This window comes from Pleurodeles waltl, chromosome 2_2 (assembly GCF_031143425.1).
Source record: "Pleurodeles waltl isolate 20211129_DDA chromosome 2_2, aPleWal1.hap1.20221129, whole genome shotgun sequence".
Classification (NCBI taxonomy): Eukaryota; Metazoa; Chordata; class Amphibia; order Caudata; family Salamandridae; genus Pleurodeles; species Pleurodeles waltl.
Genome location: NC_090439.1, coordinates 54,332,344 through 54,354,844, shown reverse-complemented (window position 1 = coordinate 54,354,844; position 22,501 = coordinate 54,332,344).

Here is a 22,501-nt window from a genome sequence, read left to right as displayed (position 1 = left end):
GATGTACCAATGGCCAGAACTCAACAAGCTGGCAATAAAGTATCTGGTTTGTCTTGCAGCCAGTGTATCTGCTGAGCATGTGGTCAGTGCAGCAGGATCAGTTGTGACAGTCAAAAGAACCATTTTCTTGCCCCAAAATGTGAAAAGATTGACCATTAATAAAATGAATCAGCACTTCATACTACAAGATTACACTGTTCCTGAAACAGCATTAGAGGAAGATGAGGATGAATGGTCAGATTCATGTGGATTAGCTGACCAGCTTCTGGGCGAACCCCGTGCATTTGAGCACAAACTCTACTTCCTTAAGGGGCCACAATAGAACTTTTACATTATAATTAAACTGCTTTGCAAAAAAAGAAAAATGGTTACAGCTAGAGAAGCATTTGTATTTCTGGTGATTTAGGCAGTCCTACCAATTATTCACATATATGATCAGATTAAAGTTGGACCAGTGTGCACAGACGAAGCCTTCTCATTCACTTAAAGGAAATGAAGACTATGACTGCCTCTGTCCAGTCCTTCTTTTTTCATTCTTTGGCTGGCCTGCCCTACTAATGATAATTAATTTGTAGGACTGCCATTATGTTGCTTCTGTTGGAAATGAGGACATACACTAGATGTAGGAGGTTGGCCTGGTTTGTAGTGGGTACCTTGGGTACTTACACCTTATACCAGGTCCAGTTATCCCTTATTAGTAAAATGTAGTAGTGTTCTAGCAGCCTTGGCTGGTAGAGGTAGCTATAGCAGAGCAACTGAAACTGAACTAGGAGACATGCAAAGCTCATGCAGTGCCACTTATAGTTACACAGTACTTATACACAAGTAAAGACAATTCTCAGTGGTACCAAAAATAAAGGTAGTTTATTTAGGTGACACAGTACCAAAAATATCTTAGAGGCAATACTCCTTCTGGAGGTAAGTATTATACACAATATATACACTAGACACCAAAATAAGGTAAGTAATTAGACATAGTATAGTGCAAACAATAGGAAATGCTGTAGAATGCAATGGGAGAATATAGGTCTAGGGGCAACACAAACCATATGCTTAGGGAGTGAAATGCGAATCACAAATTCCCCCCTAGACAAGTGTAGTGTGTGCAGAATCAGTGGGAGAGTAAGAATACAGTAAAAGTAAGTAAATTGCCCGACCCCAGAGCCCAGAAAAGCAGGAGTAAAGTACTGCAAGTTTCCTTAGTACACACTGCACCTCATGATTGGAATTATTGCAAGAACCAACATAGTCTGCAAGCAACAAACACTGGATTCCTGGACCTGAATACCTGCAAAAGAAGGAGACCAAGTCCAGAAGTCTCAAGAAGTTCCAGGAAGGACAGGAGCCCCTGCAAACCCAGAAGAGGGTGCAAAAGAAGAGTCCTCGGTTGGACGAAGACTGCAGAAATGCACCCTAGGAAGATGCCAGTGGGTTCCTGAGTGATGCAAGGGATATCCCACATTCTGAAGTTGGATGCAGGTGAGTTTTGGCAATGGATTCCTCCAAAAAGCCTTGGTTCCGGCGAAGTCAAGTTTTGCATAAACTAGGAGCTATCTGGACCCAGGGGAGAACTGGGGGCCTCAACTCTGTGTGAGGAGGAAAAGGGGGCTCTCAGCACTTCAGAGAGACCTCAGGACACCAGATAGCACCCACGGGAGTCCCAGGACATGGGGACAAAGGAGGTGCAGCGAGTTGAGCATCACAGAATAGAGTGTTGGGGACCTGGGCCAGGCTATGCTTGTAGGAATTTAGCAAATAGTGCACAGAGGCCTCATAGGTGAAGAAGACGTGGTGCACAGGGTTACTGTTGTTCTGGGGGAAGGCAAGGTCTTACCTCCTCCGAATTGTGACAGCAGGGCCTCAGGATAGTCTGTGTCGATGGGGACCACCCTCTGTGTTCCAAGGAGCACGCTCATTGCTGTGAGAGGAGTCCAAGAGAACCGGTCATCGACTTAGAAGGTGCCTGCTTGAGCAGGGGAGTGACTGAGTCACCCCACGGGAGATTTATTTGGTCCTTCTTGTGCACGGTGAAGACAGGGAGTCCTCAGAGCATCCACACTGTGGAAACTGTTGCAATTGCTGGCTGGAGCTGAAGTTGCAAAAGAAAGTATCCTTTGTGGATTCTTTGTTACTGTTACAGCAGTTCATGGAGCAGGCTGCAGTTGATCCGAGGTCAGAGGATGAAGTAGTTGTTGCAGAGGATTCCTGCTGGAAACTTGCAAGTAGAATCTGAAGACAACCTACAGGAGAGACCCTTATTAGCCGTGAGAGGGGGATTGGCTACGTTATCAAGTAAGTACCTATCAAGAGGGGTCTCTGACATCACCTGCTGGCATTGGCCACTCAGAGCCCTCCAGAGTGCCCCCACACCTTGCAAAGCAAGATGGCTGATGTCTGGGCCACACTGGAGGAGCTCTGGGCACCACCCCTAGGGTGGTGATGGACAGGGGAGTGGTCACTCCCCTTTCCTTTGTCCAGTTTCACACCAGAGCAGGGGACAAGGGGTCCCTGAACCGGTGAAGGCTGGCTTATACAAGTCACCCCATCTTGGATTTCCCTATGTCTCTAGTTTTGAAATATGCACAGGTTTGCTAGGTTTCCCTAGGTGCCGGCTGAGCTAGAGACCAAAATCTGCAGCTAGGCACTTTGCAAAAAACACGTCAGATTTCAATGTAAAAATGTGATGTGTCCATGTTATGTTTCCTGTCGCGAGCATTAGGCCTACCCACGCAAGTGAGGTACCATTTTTATCGGGAGACTTGGGGAAATACAGAATAGCAAAACAAGTGTTATTGCCCCTTGTCTTTCTCTACATTTGTTCCTTCCAAATGTAAGGCAGTGGGTAAAAAAGACGTCTATTTGAGAAATGGCCTGTAATTCACATGCTAGTATGGGCATCCCAGAATTCAGAGATGTGCAAATAACCACTGCTTATCAACACCTTATCTTATGCCCATTTTGTAAATTCAAAGGTTTGCTTGATACCTATGTTTCACTCTTTATATTTCAGCAAATGAATTGCTGCATACCCGGTATAGAATGAAAACCCATTGCAAGGTGCAGCTCATTTATTGGCTCTGAGTACCTAGGGATCTTGATGATCCAACAAGCCCTATATATCCTCGCAACCGGAAGAGTCCAGCACACGTAACGGTATATTGCTTTAAAAAATCTGACATTGCAGGAAAAAGTTACAGAGTAAAACGTGGAGAAAAATTGCTGTTTTTTTCAGCTCACTTTCAATATCTTTTTATTTCAGCTGTTATTTTCTTTAGGAAAACCTTGTAGAATCTACAAAAATGACCCCTTACTGAATTCAGAATTGTATCTACTTTTCAGAAATGTTTAGCTTTCCGGGATCTAGCATTGGTTTCATACCCATTCCTGTCACTAACTGGAAGGAGGTTGAAAGCACCACAAATAGTAAAAATGGGGTATGTCCCAGTAAAATGCCAAAATTGTGTTGAAAAATGTGGTTTTCTGATTCAAGTCAGCCTGTTCCAGAAAGGTGGGAAGATGGTGATTTTAGCACCAGAAACCCTTTGTTGATGCAATTTTAAGGGACAAAAACCACAAGCCTTCTTCTGCAGCCCTTTTTTCCCATTTAAAAAAAAACAAAAAACTTTTCACTGTATTTTGGCTAATTTCTTGGTCTCCTCCAGGGGAAACCACAAACTCTGGGTACTATTAGAATCCCTAGGATGTTGAAAAAAAGGACGCAAATTTGGCGTGGATAGCTTATGTGGACAAAGAGTTATGAAGGCCTAAGCGCGAACTACCACAAATAGCCAAAAAAGGGCCCAGCAGCTCAGAGGTTAATTATCATAAATTTGTTAACTGCATGTTTTCACTACTGACTAATTTAGATCTTTGCAACCTAGATGACAGAACAATTAGATAATCATTGGGTCTCTGGGTTGAAGGACTGTTTGCAAACCATTTTGCTGAACTGAGTTATTTCTTCATTTCCTTCCACAACTGATTTCATGATGACGATGTGCTTCTCAACGACCTGATGAATTTGCTTGTTGTGTAGTGTTTTTCTTTGTCACACCTTTTCCCAGTTCCCCATTCCCACCCATTCATCAAACCCCTGACCATCTTCCCCCAGGATGTGTGATATATTGAGGTGTGACTTACAAATATACACCGTAAATGGATGACAGACTTGGTGAGGCAGATGTGGTGAAAGTGACACCAACTCACTGATGGATCCTCCTACCTGAACAATAGCCCACGCAAGCCACACTTCTCCACCAGGCACAAACAGTATACATCATCACAATGCAGAGCAGAACAATATATGTTCCAGTGTTCTACAATAGGTGGTGCTAGTGTACATCATCTGGCCTGATTCACAAAGATAAAGTTTCACTTTTGTTGTAAGTTCACTCTTGCAGTTTAAATGAGCTACCAGAATTTTGGTAATGTTATGGCTAGTAACACCCTTAGGGCCATATATACGAAAGCTTTTTCCCATAGGCACAGAATGGGTAAAATCATTTGTTACATCTGTCCCTTAGTACAGTATAATTGATTGGTACCTGGGTACTGCTGAGCCTCATCAAGTGAAATAGAGTTAACTTAATCACTCTTCTGTTCTCAGACAGTGCCACTCTGGTGATAGATTATAATGAATTACTAGACTGAAGAAAGGAATAAGTAACACACTAAAGAGTACAAAAATGGCAAGGGAATTCAGTTAAGGAAATTTTAGGGGAAAAAGATGATGTGTAATGTGTGACAATTTCTGAGGGCAGCTCCGTGTTATTCTCTTGTGTCAACATTGAACAGTGCTATTCAATGTCAAATAGCAATTGAAAAGCAGTTAATAATAAAAAAAGAAAAAAGTAAAACTCATTAATTTTCATCTTACCAAATCCACCCTCTCTACCCACAAAAGGTCCATCCCCCTTCCAAAGCCAAAAAAGTCCCAAACGTCCAAAACCCGTTCCCCAACATATCTCCTTTCCCATCCTGTTAACCCACAACATGCCCTCTCATCAAAAAAGAAAAACTCAATTAAAAAGGGTTATAAGGGCACCCATCTTCTTGACCAGGTTCTGCTGCCCAGACCGGAGCAGTACTGTTGTTCACCCTAGGTGGGGCAGGTTGCATAGGATGAGATAGAGGAGCTGTAATGTGATTTCAAAGAGGTAAGGTTGATGGCAGTATGGGTGGTAGCGGACCCCAGCTACAGTTGGCAGGTCTCTCTGGCAGGACAAGCAATGTGAGGCCTGTGACCCTCCTCCTCTTCTTCCAGGGCTACCAGCAGGTGATACTTCACAGCCACTGCCTCCAACTTCTGCTGCTGTAGCTGAGCAGCTATCCCCTGTCATGATGGAGGTGATAGTTGCTGCTTTTTGCCAGTTACAGTGGCAAGAGTAGCTATATCAAGAAAGTAAGAAGAACAAATAAAGAACCCACAAACTGTGATGTACAGCTCAAACACTTTTTTATACTGTCTATAGATGTGCAGTACAATAGCAGAACATTGCTGATGCCCTAGAGTCATTGAAATTTAATTTGGATGTGATGATTGATGATATTAATTAGTCACAGACCCACCCAGTCAGCATAGATAGGTAATCATTCATAGCACTGACTTCAAGAAATAATTAAGCCACAAACCCAACATGATCAAAATCTGACATTTTCTTAAAGTATTTAGAGTGAAACTGAACAAACACTTTATGTATGTTAAAAATGAATAACGTGCCATTAATGAGCAAAGTCTATACAGATATGCATAAATCTCATATGCTGTACAATTGATACTTTTTTTTTTGTCTTCATTTACTTAACCCCTTCACTGAAACGTCCAATAAACAACCTCCAGGAATATTCTTTCCGATCGTTTGCCATATAAAACTATCAGATCTGGGGGCAGGGCAGTCCATATTTTTGGGCTAAATTAGCCCTCTAGTGTGCTGTGGCACCTCGTTCCATGGACCCATAAGTGTATAATCATTAGACAGACACTATTTTCCTGCAAACCAATTAATTAGTGGGTCCCAAAATTCACACCTCTTCTCACTACACCCCTTCCCCTTAGTGTCACACATTAGGTTATACATTAAGGAATATTTCCTTCCATATATTTTGAGGGGGTCGGGCTGATCCATTTCCTGCATATCTCTCTTCTAGCCACCAAAATCATGTAAAACAATAACTTGGCACTATCTTTTTTAATCCCATTATCTTTCTATATGCAGCCAAAGATAATCAGAGAGGGAGTTATCTTACATTTTATGGATAGTACTTTACTAATACAGTCACCAACCTCTGTTCAAAAACGACTAAGACATGGACATTCCACAAACATATGTAAGTCACCTGCAGACTCCACGCCACACTTCTGACAACTAACCCTATTTCCAGTCTTCACTCTTGTTAGTTTTTCAGGGATCCAGAAAACCCTATAAATTGAAAAAAAAATATTCCTTCTTAAACACGCCAGTTTAATTGTAGAATACAACAATGCTATAGATACTTGCCATAACTCTCTTATCTGTACTCCTGGGAGGTGATCTTTCCAAATGTCTTCCGGCATGAGAAATTCGCCATCTATTGTATCCAGGAGTGTCCAATACCAACTTGACAGTTCTTTTTTGTTCATATCTCCCTTTTGAAGTACCCTTTCCACTTCATTAGAACCGCCTACTCCCTCTTTGATCTCTTTCACCCAACTTCTTATTTGCAAATATTTAAATTTAGATAGGTTTCCACCTGACTCTAAAAAGATCTTTATAAGGGACCAAACCCTCTTCAGAGCACAGTTGGCCCCATTGTTTAAACCCGGCCTCCCGCAGAGGTACAGCTAATACATCTTTTGTCCATTCTGGCAAACCAGGTGAGCTCCATATGGGAGCATATTTACTATAATACTGTAGATTTATGACTCTTCAGAGCTCATGCCAAACCTTGGCTGCGTCAGACAATACTCTGAGCCTCACTTTCTTGAAAAAGTTTGGATCTCCAAATTTAGACAAGAAACCCACCTCTACAACCTTCTCAATTTTCACCAAAAGCCCTCCTCATATTTTTTATAAAGGTTGCCCACCCATAAGATTGTAAATCCGGTAATGCTAATCCACCTTTCTTTCTCTTCCGCCTCAACTTTTTCCATGCTATACGTGCTCCCTTATTGCCCCATATAAAGCTACAGATCTTGCCTTGAAATTTATTCAAACTTGCTTTGTCAAATCTCAGAGGAAGTGCATTAAAAATTAAAAGCAATTTTGGTAAAATCATCATTTTTACCAAGTTGGCTCTTCCAAAAATAGTTAGAGGTAAATTACCCCAACTCTTCATCTGCTTACAAGACTCAGTCATAACTCTCTCTAAATTTCTTTCTGCGGTCTCTCCCACATCCTGTGTTATCATAATGCCCAAGTACTTCAACTCTATACTAATCTTAACACTACCCTCCAGTATGTCCTCGCACATATTCCATGGCATTACTTTTGTTTTACCTTTATTCACCACATACCCTGCAATTCCCCCAAATTCTGTTATCAGGTCTTCCAAAACAGGCCAAGCTTCCTTAAAATTGCTTGTGTAGACCATCAAATCATCTGCGTATTGAGCTACTTTTCAACTGCCACATTGAAATGGTGGTATCCTTCGGTCATTTCTAATTTTACAAGCCAGGGGTTCTATGCATAAATTAAATAACAAAGGGGATAATGGGCATCCCTGTCTAGTTCCCCTACAAATCCCAAAGGGGCGGGTTAGAGAGCCATTAACCAATATTCTTGCCACTGGGTGATGATAAATGAGCCCTAATATCCTTACAAACCTTCTCCCCAGTTTAAGAGATTCACAAAGAGTAATCAAATAGGACCAATTAACCATACAAAATGCCTTAGCGGTATCGATCATCACCACTACCAGGGATACTTTACATAAACTTGCCAGGTCTATTGCGCCTATCACACCTTGAGTTAACTCATGTAGATATCTACTCTTGAGAAACTCCTTTTGGTCTACATGAATCAATTTCTCCAACACCATACCCAGTCTTTTCGCCAAGATCTTAGTAAAAAAATTATAATCACTATTCCTGTGTGTTCCTAATTCCACTATGTCCAGCAATAGGGGAGTCGTGACACATTTGCATGGCTTCAGTTTACACCTACTTAGTAGACAAAAACAAGGTGTTTTTATGATAGTAGTACTCCTGATGCTTCTGTAAGTGGCAATTCAAAGCCTTCCATTCTTCCATGGGTACATTTTGACACTCTGCTTTCACATGGTCGAGAAAGGATTGAATGACTCCCACTATTCGACATGTCTTTTTTGATGTGTGGATAAGTAAAATTTGTGCTCTCCGGATATCAGTGGGATAGAGCATCTACTACAACATTTTGGGATCCATGTATGTATGTTACTACAAAATCGTATTGACTAAAAAAGAAAGCCCATCTGGCTTACTAATTATTCCGGTATTGAAACCTGCAGAGTCATTGTAGATTGCAATGACCTGGTGTAACTTCAAACGTCTCCTGTGAACCCATTAGAAAATGTCTCCATTCCTAGCAGGCAGATTTTAATGCTAGTAATTCCCTCTCCAACACGGAATAGATTTGTTCTGCATCTGACAAAACATGGGATAGGTAAAAGACAGGATGGTCAAGGCCATCATCGTCTTGTCTTTGTAGTAACACAGCTCCAATAGCTCTACCTGATGCATCAGTGACCACTATAAATTTCTTTGTAGTGTCAGGATGACGTGATATTGGAGCTTGTGTAAAGGCACATTTTAGGCTCTGAAAGGCTCTTTCTGCTTATTCTGTCCAAATTAACCCATTCTTTAGATTTTCTTTTTTGATGGTCTGGGTTATTTGACATTGTTGTTGGGCAAAGTCTGTTATAAATTGTCTGTAGAAATTGGATAACCCTAGAAAGCACTGTGTCTCCTTAACAGAAGCAGGAGAAGGCCAATCGTACATAGCTTGTACCTTTTCTGTGTCCATGGCGATGCCAACTTGGTTGATGCGGAACCCAAGATATTGAACCTCAGTCTTGTTGAACTCACACTTTTCAGGCTTACAGTACAGATTGTTTTGTCTGAGTATTTCCAGGACCTGAAGAACATGCTTAGTATGGAGTTCAGGACAGCGAGAATGTACCAGAATGTCATCTAGATAGATAATAACACTTTGATTCAAACGATCTGAGAAAACCGAATCCATAAACTCTGGAATATGGAAGGTGAATTAGTCGAACCAAAAGGCATGACGCAGTATTCAAAATGACCTAATGCAGTACGAAAAGCTGTCTTCCATTCATCACTTTCCTGAATCCGTAAAAGATAATAGGAACCCTGCAGATCTAACTTGGTGAATATCTTGGCTCCCCGGACTGCTTCCAAAATATCCTTAATAAGAGGTAGGGGATGCCTATCCTTGATGGTAATTTTATTCAACTCTCAAAAGTCAAAACAGGGGCGGAGATCTTTAGTGACCCGCACTGCCACAATAAAGGCCCTCATTACAACCCTGGGGTTGCTGTTAAAGCGGCGGTAATACCGTCAACCGGCTGGCGGCAAAAAAAACTGGAATCACCACCACGGCGGAAACCGCCAACACATATAGCCACTTTAACACTCCAACTGCCACTGCGGTAGCAACAAACACCGTGCCAGTGACTGCCAACAGCCAGGTGGAAGACAATGTACTGCCCACCCCATTACAACATGCCCATCCGCCAGCTTTTCCGGGGCGTTACCAACTCCATCAAAAGCACGGCGGAAACAGTACACAGAAGGGAAATCACTCACATCTCGACACTCAAAAAAGAACCAGGATGCCATGGAGCCCGAGCTGCAGGCCCTGCCCATGCTGGTTTATCTTCTCATACAGCAGGAGTACCAACGGCGGCGACGACGACCACTGTGAGTACAGCACCTAGTAGACAGGGTAGGGGGGAAGGAGTAAGGGAGGGACACACGCAACACACAACATCTCCCCCTGCCCCCAACACCATACAAACAAAGACATGCATCAACATTACATATACACCCGTAACCCTCTGGAAGAACGCAATGACGAAAGGAATGGAGTCAAATGAGTGTTATATTAGAAATAATCAGATATACGTTATAAAATCAAAAACAGTATTTACAAAATATGCAATATGTACAAAAGGCGGTCCAGTGTCCACTCAAAATGTCCGTGGGTCACTGGGCCAAAACTCATAGACAAAGCCCACACTTGACTCCTGCCTCAATACGGAGAGATCACTGCTGGGGCATTAGGTCGAAAACACACAGACACCTCAGGGGGACGGTGAAGGGGGGGCACCTCAGCCGGAAGATGATACAATGCCACTGCTCCTGGAGGGAGCTCCATGCCCACAGCGATGTCCTGGGGAGTGCAAGGCCACAGTCTCTCAAGTCTCTCAAATGGGTGGTTTGCCCACTGTTTGATCCTGGGGAGTGCAAAGCCAGTCTCTCTAGTGGGTGGTTTGCCCACTGCTTGGTCCTGGGGAGTGCAAAGCCACAGTCTCTTAAGTGGGTGGCTTACCCACTGTTTGGTCCTGGGGAGTGCACAGCCACAGTCTCTCTAGTGGGTGGTTTGCCTACTGCTTAGTCCTGGGGAGTGCAAAACCACAGTCTCTGGAGTGGATGACTTCTCCACTGGTTCTGGATGGGGCTTTGTGCCCAGGTTGCTTCATCCTGCCAACGATAGGGTGAGTGGATGCCTTTCTCCACTGGTTCTGGAGGGGGCTGTGTGCCCAGTGTGCTTCATCCTGCCAAGGATAGGGTGAGTGGATGCCTTTCTCCACTGGTTCTGGAGAGGGCTTTGTGCCCAGTGTATTTCATTCTGCCAAGGATATTGTGGGTGGATGCCTTTCTCCACTCGTTCTGGAGGGGGCCTTGTGCCCTGTCTGCTTCATCCTGCCAAGGATAGGGTGAGTGGATGCCTTTCTCCACTGGTTCAGGATGGGGCCTTGTGGCCAGTCAGCTTCATCCTGCCAAGGATAGGGTGAGTGGATGCCTATCTCTGCTTTTTCAGGAGGGGACCTGGCCATTCTGCTTCATCCTGCCATGGATAGGGTGAGTGGATGCCTTTCTCCACTGGTTCTGGAGGGGGCCTTGTGCCCAGTCTGCTTCATCCTGCCAAGGATAGGGTGAGTGGATGCCTTTTTCCACTTGTTTTGGAGGGGGTTCTGTGCCCAGTGATGCAGCACTTGGTGGGTGGCAGGTCACAGTCCCTCACCTGGGTGTCAGAGCCACGAGATTTGCAGTGACCAGGATGTATGATAGTCCATGGAGGCAGGGCGAGAGTCCATCTGGTGGCGGCTATGGCTGCACAGTGGTGGTTGTGCCGGTGCTGGTGAGGGTGCTGCCAATGGTGGAGGGAGGCTCCAGCCCCTCTCCTGCAGCCTCGGATGGCTGCCCACTGGGGCTGCTGCTGGCAGTGGTGCTACTGTCAGCGGTACAGGTGGAGGTGCTCGCGGCGGTGCAGATGGCAGTGCTGGCCGTGGTGCAGGTGTTGGTGCTGCCGCCAGTGGTGGGAGGAGGCTCCAGCCCTTCTCCTGCAGCCTCAGACGGCTGCCAACTAGGGCTGCTGCTCCTGGCAGTGATGCTACTGTCAGCGGTGCAGGTGGCGGTGCAGGTGGCGGTGCTTGCGACGGTGCAGATATGCAGTGCTGGCCGCATGCAGGTGGCAGTGCTGCCAGTGGTGGGGGGAGGCTCCAGCCCTTCTCCTGCAGCCTCGGACGGCTGCCCACTGGGGCTGCTACTGCTGACAGTAGTGGTACTTGCGGCGGTGCAGGTGGCATTGCAGGTAGCAGTGCTTGCAACGCTGAAAGCGGTGGTGCTGCTGGCAGTGCTGGCCGCCGTGCATGTGTATGTGCTGGCGCTGTGCTGGTAGCCACCAGGCCTTCCCCTGCAGTCTCGGACAGCTGTAGTGCCTTGCCTGGTGTTTTGTGACCCTTCCTGCCCTTGGCAGCTGGTGGTGTCACCTTGGGTCTGGCAGCTGGAGTCTTTGAGTTGGCCTTGATGGGTGGTTGTGGCTCCTTCCCCTTGCTGGATGCTGTCCCCTTCTTCACCTTGCCAGGTGGCAGAATGGTCTTTGCCTTGGCAGGGCTTGGTGCACACTGGCTTGGCTGACGGGTGCCCCCTTTGAGCCTATGACAGCTCCTGGAACCACAACAGACATGGACTTGGTGGCTGAGATGCTGGGCTGGGTTGTCGGCACCCTGGCCAGAGGAGAAGGATGTGGGAGGGGTAGGGAAGAGGTCAATGTTTGCCAGGAAAAGCTTCTTAGGGACATTGGGACGGGAAGAAGGTGAAGGTTTGGGAGTGAAGGAAGAGGGAGTGGTTGAAGGAAGTGTCAGTCTGCTTTGTTTGGGTGCAGGTGCATGAGCTGGATGCTGTTGTGAGGTGGATGGCTGTTGGGTGGGTGTGTGTTTGCGTTTGTGTAATTTGGGAGGAGGGGTCACAGACACAGTGGGAGAGGACACAGGGGATGTGTGAATGGATGTGGGGGTGGTTACTGCCAGTGAGGGGCGTGTAGTGATAGGTGTGCTGGTGATGGAGGAAGTGGATGAGGATGTACTGCATGCAGGTGTGAGTGGAGACGGTACTGGGAGGAAGGTGGACAACGAGGAGGAGGGGGACACACTGGAGGCAGTGGATGTTGGTGTGTCTGCATGGGGATGGTGCTTGTGTGAGTGCCAGAGAGATGAAGTGTGGTGCTTGTGTTTGCTTGAGCCACTTCTGTGTGTTGATTTGGGTGAAAGCTGGTCTGACGGTGTGCTTGGGATAGGCTGTGGTTGAGGGGATTGGGACTGGGTAGAGGAAGTTAGAGGGGGGAGACTGGAGACAGGGACAATGGCTGCCATCAGTGCTGAAGCCAGAGCCTGAAATGCTCTCTGTTGGGCCGCCACGCCAGATTGAATGCCCTCCAGGTATGCATTTGTTTGTTGCAAATGCCTCTCGACATCCTGGATGGCATTTAGAATGGTTGACTGACCAACAGTGAGGGGTCTCAGGAGGTCAATAGCCTCCTCACTGAGGGCAGCAGGGTTGACTGGGGCAGGGCCTGAGGTGCCTGGGGTGAAGCAAATGCCCACCCTCCTGGGTGAGCGGGCACAGGAAACATGCTGAGGGGCTTCTGGGAGGGCAGTGCTGGTGGAAGGGGTGGCAGCTGTACCTGTTGTTGGGGTGGGCACAGAGGTGTCCGCCACCGCCAGGGAGCTTCCATCGGAGGAGGAGATGCTGTCTGTAGTGTCCCCTCCTGTCTCCGTTGTGGTGCTCCCCTCGCCCTCCGTCCCAATGGTGCCCTCACCCTCGGTGGATTCGGCCTCCAGGCCCATGTGGGATGCAGCTCCCTCCATCGTCGGTGCCTCTGCTCCTCCAACAGATGATACTAATGCACACAAGGACAGGGTGACAAAATAAAAAGGGGGGAGGACAGAGGATACACTTGGTCAATAGCAGCAACAACACTACCATTGGCATGCACAACACACAGGGAACAGCCCTATGCCCTATTCCATGCACTATTAGTTACAATGTTAGTCACCTTCCCATGGGGTACAATGACTAACACCATCAGCTGCACACCTGAAACAAACAGGGCCCTGACCAGTAGTAGATGCCCACTAACACTATTGGGGTTGAAGTGCTTCAGAGCCTGCCACAACAAGGGACCTACCCTGGCATGTCTGCCCTGGCATAGGGATACCCACAGCCCACATCCCCACCCAGGTAACACCTTAACGGCCAGTAATTCATGAAACTGAATTTGTACTCACCCCCTTGTGGCTGCTGTGATGCACTCAAGCGCCCATCCAACTCCAGATAGGTCACCAGCAGGATGCAGATCATCAGGGAGGCCAGGGTACAATAGTTAACCGTATGGCCCGTCACACTCATGGCCCACCATATCCGTCCCATCCCCTGACGCACATACATTGACCACCATACATGCAGCACTCTGGCCAGGATGCCTCAGCCCCCCCCTACATGTGGCTTACACACACAGCAGTCCATACATTTATGGCCCACGCATCATGCTCACAGTGTACTCCCCTGTTTGTCTGTAGGACCCCATCCACAAGTCTCTCCAACTCCTCTGCAGTGAAGGCAGGGGCCCTTTCCCCAGACACATGAGCCATTGTCACTTCCAGACACAGGTCACAGCAGCACTTGCAGTTTAGGTCCTATCCTCTCAAAGGTCAGGTAGCAAGTGAGTGAACAGATCGAAAATGGCGGTCATGTCTGTGGCGGTGCATACCCGGTGCATACCGTCACCACGGTGTACATTACCGTTGGCTCCTGGAACCCATGGGGCCCAATGATAACCAATGCGAAGTTGAGCAGGGGGCGTCGACTGCCTACCGCAATAGCGCACAGCGCCAGCAGACTTACCTCATTTCCACTTGTCCCTCCACACAGGTCAGGCAGCCACCATTTCAGGGGGACACAGGGAATGGCACCTAACTGCGTCACAGCAGACATTGGCACATCAACTGACTCTCGGATTCACATACTGGTTCTGTAAATGAAGAGATGCATCATTATTGCAATAGATGTGTGATTAGGACCCTCTGCTCACCGTTTCCCTCTGTAGGCTTCGACCGCTGAAGATGAATATGAGATGGAGACATCCTCCAGTGTACAGACCCCTGGTGGACCTTGCGAAAATGGAGGACAGACACATTATCCTAACCTCCAGACATGATCGGGCCACAATCCAAGAACTGTGTGCTCAGTTGGAGCCAGACCTGATGTCAGCTATCCGCCAGCCCACAGGTATCCCCCTCTAGTGCAGGTCCTGTCAGTCCACGTTATTTCACAGCCATTTTTCACTGCACATAAGTAACTTATAAGTCACCTATATGTCTAACCCTCAGTTGGTGAAGGTTGGGTGACAAGTTACTTAGTGTGTGGGCACCCTGGCACTAGCCAAGGTGCCCCCACATCGTTCAGGGCAATTTCCCCGAACTTTGTGAGTGCGGGACACCATTACACGTGTGCACTGCACATAGGTCACTACCTATGTGTAGTGTCACAATGGTAACTCCGAACATGGCCATGTAACATGTCTAAGATCATGGAATTGTCACCCCAATACCATTCTGGTATTGGGGGGTGTTAGAAATGGGGTCTCTGGTTGACAGTCAGGTTACCCCCTGTTCAAGCAAGGACCCTCACTCTAGTTAGGATAAAAGAGAATCACCCTCAGCTAACCCCTGCTTACCCCCTTGGTAGCTTGGCAGAGCAGTAGGCTTAACCTCAGAGTGCTGGGCGTAAAGTATTTGTATCAACACACACAGTAACTTAATGAAAACACTACAAAATGACACAACACCAGTTTAGAAAAATAGGAAATATTTATCTAGACAAAACAAGACCAAAACGACAAAAATCCAACATACACAAGTCAAGTTATGATTTTTTAAAGGTTTAAAATAAAAAGAGTCTTTAGGTAGTTGTAACACCACACTAGCGCTGCTAGCGTGAAAATGTACCTGGTTTGCGTCAAAAATAACCCCGCACGGGCGGTGTGCGTCGAAAGTACCCCTGCACGGCTGTGTGCGTCGAAAACAACTCGGCACGGCGGTGCGCGTTGAAAAAGCCAGCCACACGACGATCCGAAAGTCCCGCGGCGCAGGGTGCGATCTCTCAGCCTCCGTCAGCGATGCTGCGCGTCGTTTCTCCTGCTCCGGGCGTCGGTTTTTCGGTCGCGTTTCCTGCGGCGTCGTTTCTCAGCTGCGGAACCGGCGTCGCGTCGTTTTCTCAGCCGCGATCGGATTCGCGTCGATCTTTTCTCCGCACGGCGCTCGGTGCGTGTATTTTTGTCCTTAGGCTGCCAGCCTCTCCTTTCAGGGTCCCAGGAACTGGAAGGGCACCACAGAGCAGAGTAGGGGTCTCTCCAGAGACTCCAGGTGCTGGCAGGAAGAAGTCTTTGCTATCCCTGAGACTTCAACAACAGGAGGCAAGCTCTACGTCAAGCCCTTGGAGATTTCTTCTTCAAGGTGGAAGGCACACAAAGTCCAGTCTTTGCCCTCTTACTCTGGCAGAAGCAGCACTGCAGGAAAGCTCCACAAAGCACAGTCACAGGCAGGGCAGCACTGGTTCCTCAGTGATCAGCTCTTCTCCAGGCAGAGGTTCCTCTTGATTCCAGAAGTGTTTCTGAAGTTTGTAAGTTTGGGTGCCCTTCTTATACCCATTTTAGTCTTTGAAGTCACCTTCCTTCAAAGGGGACTCACACCTTCTTGTGAAATCCTGCCTTGCCCAGGCAAGGCCTCAGACACACACCAGGGGGCTGGAGACAGCATTGTCAGAGGCAGGCACAGTCCTTTCAGATGAGAGTGACCACTCCACCCCTCCCTCCTAGCAGAGATGGCTAATCAGGAAATGCAGATCACACCCCAGCTCCCTTTGTGTCACTGTCTGGTGTGAGGTGAAAAACAACCCAACTGTCAAACTGACCCAGACAGGGAATCCACAAACAAGGCAGAGTCACAGAATGGTTTAAGCAAGAAAATGCTCACTTTCTAAAAGTGGCATTTTCAAACGCACAATCTCAAAATCAACTTTACTAAAAGATGTATTTTTAAATTGTGAGTTCAGGGGTCCCAAACTCCACATGTCCATCTACTCTCTAGGGGAATCTACACTTTAATCATATTTAAAGGTAGCCCCCATATTATCCTATGAGAGAGAGACAGACCTTGCAACAGTGAAAACGAAATTGGCAGTATTTCACTGTCAGGACATATAAACCACATTACTATATGTCCTACCTTATCCATACACTGCACCCTGCCCTTGGGGCTACCTAGGGCCTACCTTAGGGGTGCCTTACATGTAAGGAAAGGGAAGGTTTAGGCCTGGCAAGTGGGTACACTTGCCAAGTCGAATTTACAGTGTAAAAATACACATACAGACACTGCAGGGGCAGGTCTGAGACATGATTACAGAGCTACTTATGTGGGTGGCACAACCAGTGCTGCAGGCCCACTAGTAGCATTTGATTTACAGGCCCTGGCACCTCTAGTGCACCTTACTAGGGACTTACTAGTAAATCAAATATGCCAATCATGGATAAACCACTTACATACAATTTAAACAGGAGAGCATATGCACTTTAGCACTGGTTAGCAGTGGTAAAGTGCTCAGAGTTGAAAAGCCAACAGCAACATGTCAGAAAAAAATAGGAGGCAGGAGGCAAAAAAGTCTGGGGATGACCCTGCATAAGCAAAAGTCCAACACGACCCCCTGCCAGCCTAAAGCCAGGGGAGAACAATCAATACCTTGATGTACTTCCCTGATTGGGGCGATAGAACAGGGACCCAGGCCCACAACAGCAGGGGCATGTTCCAGTTCTACGCCTTCCTGACTCCAGTTGGATCCCTCTGTCCATACTCTCAGGGCCCACTAAGCTAACCCATGGGGAACCCTTCTCCACATCTACAGACACCATCTGTGCAACACCTAACTTTACTTTGCTCACAGATGTATTGCAATGGGCAGATAGTACCACCAGGGCCAACACAGTGGTGTTGCCCACTCCACCCCCGGGGTGTGACTCTCGTCCTCCCCCCCCCAGGGGCAACTCTGTCCACCAGGACAGCAAGCCACAGTGGCCCCAGACAACTGTCAGGGATGAGAGCCCGACCTCAGGCCTCTCTAACCACTGTGACTGTGGAGAGTGGGGGGTGGTAGCCCCAGGTGCCTGGCACCCTTTGACCACTCTCTCTTCCACCAGGTCAGGGATGTTAACCTGACCCTGGTCCTCCCCTCTGGGGCTCTGTACCCTCCCTGCAGAAGCGGCACCCCCAGAGTCAAAAACTGTCAGGGTGCTTGTAGAAGCAGTCCTGCACAATTCTTCCATCAGTGCAGGGATGTTAACCTGCAACTGATCCTCCAACCTGGGGTCTGTACCTTCAGGTTGGACCAGGGCCAGGGGTGAGGCTTCCCTCCCCCTGCCCTCTCTTCTGGGGTCCTGAGCCACCCAACTAGGAGTGGCCCCCCCAGAAGACAACATGGTAGGGGCACCGTTAGCAGTAGCCCCTTCCTCCAGGTCAGGGGGGACACCCTTAACCGGGCCTCCCAATCCAGGGTCTGTACCCACAGACTGGATCACTGCCTGGCAAACCAGGGCTTCCTGGGGGGCATACCTACCCCCTACCAGGTCAGAGTTTACCCTCTGAACCTGGTCATCCAACCTAGGGTCACCACCCTGCGGTTGAACCACTGCCTGGCACACCAGGACTTCCTTGGGAGCACACTTACCCCCCATCAGGTCAGAGTTTACCCCCTGAACCTGATCATTCAACCCAGAGTCACCACCCTGCGGTTGAACCATTGCCTGGCACACCAGGACTTCCAGGGGGGCACACTTACCCCCCTCAAGGGACACACTGTCCCGAAGGGCCACACAAGAGTCTGGCTGGCGCAGGTCCCCTGACCTCTGCCCATCTGACAGAGTCTGGATTCCCCCCAACCCAGAAATGGTCTCACCAAGGTCATTCATGGGGGGCTCTGCTCTCAGAGCTGACCCCTGACCCTCCAGGTTCTCCACTGGGGTCCGCAACCCCCTCTCAACCCTCTGTCTGGACTTCTGCACCCCCTCACTAGGAGTGGTACTGCCAGACACCAGAACTGGTGGGACGCTGGCTACAGCCGCCCCCCCAAGTTCTCCTGACACTGTGGGGTCTCCCTCAACAGATGGCCCTATGGTACAGGCTAGGCTCCCCTCCTGGTGTTCCCGCAGGGAACCCTCCAGGACCTGGGACCGGATCTCGGGCACCTTGGGCCTCAACCCATCCCCATTCCCTCTCCTCTGAGACGGGACATGGGGTCCCTCACCCATCCCACTACACTGGGACCTACCTGGGACACTACAATCCTTCCCTACCTCACCTGGTTGGGAACTACCTAGACCACTCCTCTCAGGAGCACCCCCAAATGCCTCTTCAGACTCTCTGGTACTCACCAAGAGGTCTGCCTCCATTGTAAGCTCCCTGGGGTCAGAGAACTCACACTCCACCTGGTGTTGGCATAGCTCTGGAAAATAAGGACTAGACATATGCTCTCCAGCAATTACATCACTCAGCCCCTCACATGAATTAACCAAAGTACCCTTCACCCAACCATCCAGTGACTCTGCCTTGAAAAAGCACCCCACATCACCCTCCTGAGACTGGTGAGACAGTACCTGACTGTCCCTGACACTCAACCCACACTCTTCTGGGATGTCTTCACACTCCATAACCAGGACTTCTACCTGGGGGGAACCCCTCTCCCTGTCACTCTCACCTAGAGTCAGTAGAGTGTCCCTCCCACCAGTAGGAATATGACTCCCCGTGCCAGTTCCCCCATCCACCTCAGGGACCCTGTGCATCACTGGAGCTACCTCATACCCCTGAACCTCCTGGCGTGTGTTAACTCCCTCCTTCAAGTAGGGCACCACCTCTCTGGGCATGTGCACTTCTGCAGCATCACTGGATACAAGATTTTTGCTGCCACCATCTGAACTGGATTCAGCCCTCATGGCCTCCAGCTTCAGCTCCTCACAGCTCAGCTCTTGAGCTGCAATCCTTTCTTTTTCCAGGACTAAGGCTCTCTGCTCCTCAGCCCTCTCAAGCTCTGCATCTAGCTCTTCCAGACTCCGGATTCGAGCTAGGAGCCACTCATCTCTTTCTGTTCCCTCCTCTTCGGAGTAGTCATCCTCCTCAGACTCATTTGGTGGTGTTGCCTGACAACGTTTCAATTCATACTGAAACAGGGCTGACTCAAGATCCTCCCTTCTGGATTTCTTGTTCACAGCCAGTCCCCTTTCCATGCAAAATGCTTTAAGCTGCCACTTTTTATACATAAATAGGTGCCAGAAATTGACTTCCATTCTGCAAAGGCTTCACAACCAAAAACCAAAGTCCAAAAATATTAGCAATACTTCCAGGAGGACATCAGAGAACAAAAAGCAGAATCACAAGACAAGTAGTATGTGGTCACGTAGTGGTCTGAGATCAAAACAGTAGTGTTCACTTAATTACTGTATGTCAAGTACAAATACAAGTCCAAATCCCGACCGCTGGTCACCAATGTTAGAAATGGGGTCTCTGGTTGACAGTCAGGTTACCCCCTGTTCAAGCAAGGACCCTCACTCTAGTTAGGATAAAAGAGAATCACCCTCAGCTAACCCCTGCTTACCCCCTTGGTAGCTTGGCAGAGCAGTAGGCTTAACCTCAGAGTGCTGGGCGTAAAGTATTTGTATCAACACACACAGTAACTTAATGAAAACACTACAAAATGACACAACACCAGTTTAGAAAAATAGGAAATATTTATCTAGACAAAACAAGACCAAAACGACAAAAATCCAACATACACAAGTCAAGTTATGATTTTTTAAAGGTTTAAAATAAAAAGAGTCTTTAGGTAGTTGTAACACCACACTAGCGCTGCTAGCGTGAAAATGTACCTGGTTTGCGTCAAAAATAACCCCGCACGGGCGGTGTGCGTCGAAAGTACCCCTGCACGGCTGTGTGCGTCGAAAACAACTCGGCACGGCGGTGCGCGTTGAAAAAGCCAGCCACACGACGATCCGAAAGTCCCGCGGCGCAGGGTGCGATCTCTCAGCCTCCGTCAGCGATGCTGCGCGTCGTTTCTCCTGCTCCGGGCGTCGGTTTTTCGGTCGCGTTTCCTGCGGCGTCGTTTCTCAGCTGCGGAACCGGCGTCGCGTCGTTTTCTCAGCCGCGATCGGATTCGCGTCGATCTTTTCTCCGCACGGCGCTCGGTGCGTGTATTTTTGTCCTTAGGCTGCCAGCCTCTCCTTTCAGGGTCCCAGGAACTGGAAGGGCACCACAGAGCAGAGTAGGGGTCTCTCCAGAGACTCCAGGTGCTGGCAGGAAGAAGTCTTTGCTATCCCTGAGACTTCAACAACAGGAGGCAAGCTCTACGTCAAGCCCTTGGAGATTTCTTCTTCAAGGTGGAAGGCACACAAAGTCCAGTCTTTGCCCTCTTACTCTGGCAGAAGCAGCACTGCAGGAAAGCTCCACAAAGCACAGTCACAGGCAGGGCAGCACTGGTTCCTCAGTGATCAGCTCTTCTCCAGGCAGAGGTTCCTCTTGATTCCAGAAGTGTTTCTGAAGTTTGTAAGTTTGGGTGCCCTTCTTATACCCATTTTAGTCTTTGAAGTCACCTTCCTTCAAAGGGGACTCACACCTTCTTGTGAAATCCTGCCTTGCCCAGGCAAGGCCTCAGACACACACCAGGGGGCTGGAGACAGCATTGTCAGAGGCAGGCACAGTCCTTTCAGATGAGAGTGACCACTCCACCCCTCCCTCCTAGCAGAGATGGCTAATCAGGAAATGCAGATCACACCCCAGCTCCCTTTGTGTCACTGTCTGGTGTGAGGTGAAAAACAACCCAACTGTCAAACTGACCCAGACAGGGAATCCACAAACAAGGCAGAGTCACAGAATGGTTTAAGCAAGAAAATGCTCACTTTCTAAAAGTGGCATTTTCAAACGCACAATCTCAAAATCAACTTTACTAAAAGATGTATTTTTAAATTGTGAGTTCAGGGGTCCCAAACTCCACATGTCCATCTACTCTCTAGGGGAATCTACACTTTAATCATATTTAAAGGTAGCCCCCATATTATCCTATGAGAGAGAGACAGACCTTGCAACAGTGAAAACGAAATTGGCAGTATTTCACTGTCAGGACATATAAACCACATTACTATATGTCCTACCTTATCCATACACTGCACCCTGCCCTTGGGGCTACCTAGGGCCTACCTTAGGGGTGCCTTACATGTAAGGAAAGGGAAGGTTTAGGCCTGGCAAGTGGGTACACTTGCCAAGTCGAATTTACAGTGTAAAAATACACATACAGACACTGCAGGGGCAGGTCTGAGACATGATTACAGAGCTACTTATGTGGGTGGCACAACCAGTGCTGCAGGCCCACTAGTAGCATTTGATTTACAGGCCCTGGCACCTCTAGTGCACCTTACTAGGGACTTACTAGTAAATCAAATATGCCAATCATGGATAAACCACTTACATACAATTTAAACAGGAGAGCATATGCACTTTAGCACTGGTTAGCAGTGGTAAAGTGCTCAGAGTTGAAAAGCCAACAGCAACATGTCAGAAAAAAATAGGAGGCAGGAGGCAAAAAAGTCTGGGGATGACCCTGCATAAGCAAAAGTCCAACAGGGGGTAATTCCATGATCCCCCGGGTCTCTAGCACAGAGCCCGGGTACTGCCAAACTGCCTTTCAGGGGTTTCCACTGCAGCTGCTGCTGCTGCCAACCCCTCAGACAGGATTCTGCCCTCCTGGGGTCTGGGCAGCCCCGGCCCAGGAAGGCAGAACAAAGGATTTCCTCTGAGAGAGGGTGTTACATCCTCTCCCTTTGGAAATAGGTGTGAAGGGCTGGGGTGGAGTAGCCTCCCCCAGCCTCTGGAAATGCTTTGATGGGCACAGATGGTGCCCATCTCTGCAGAAGCCAGTCTACACCGG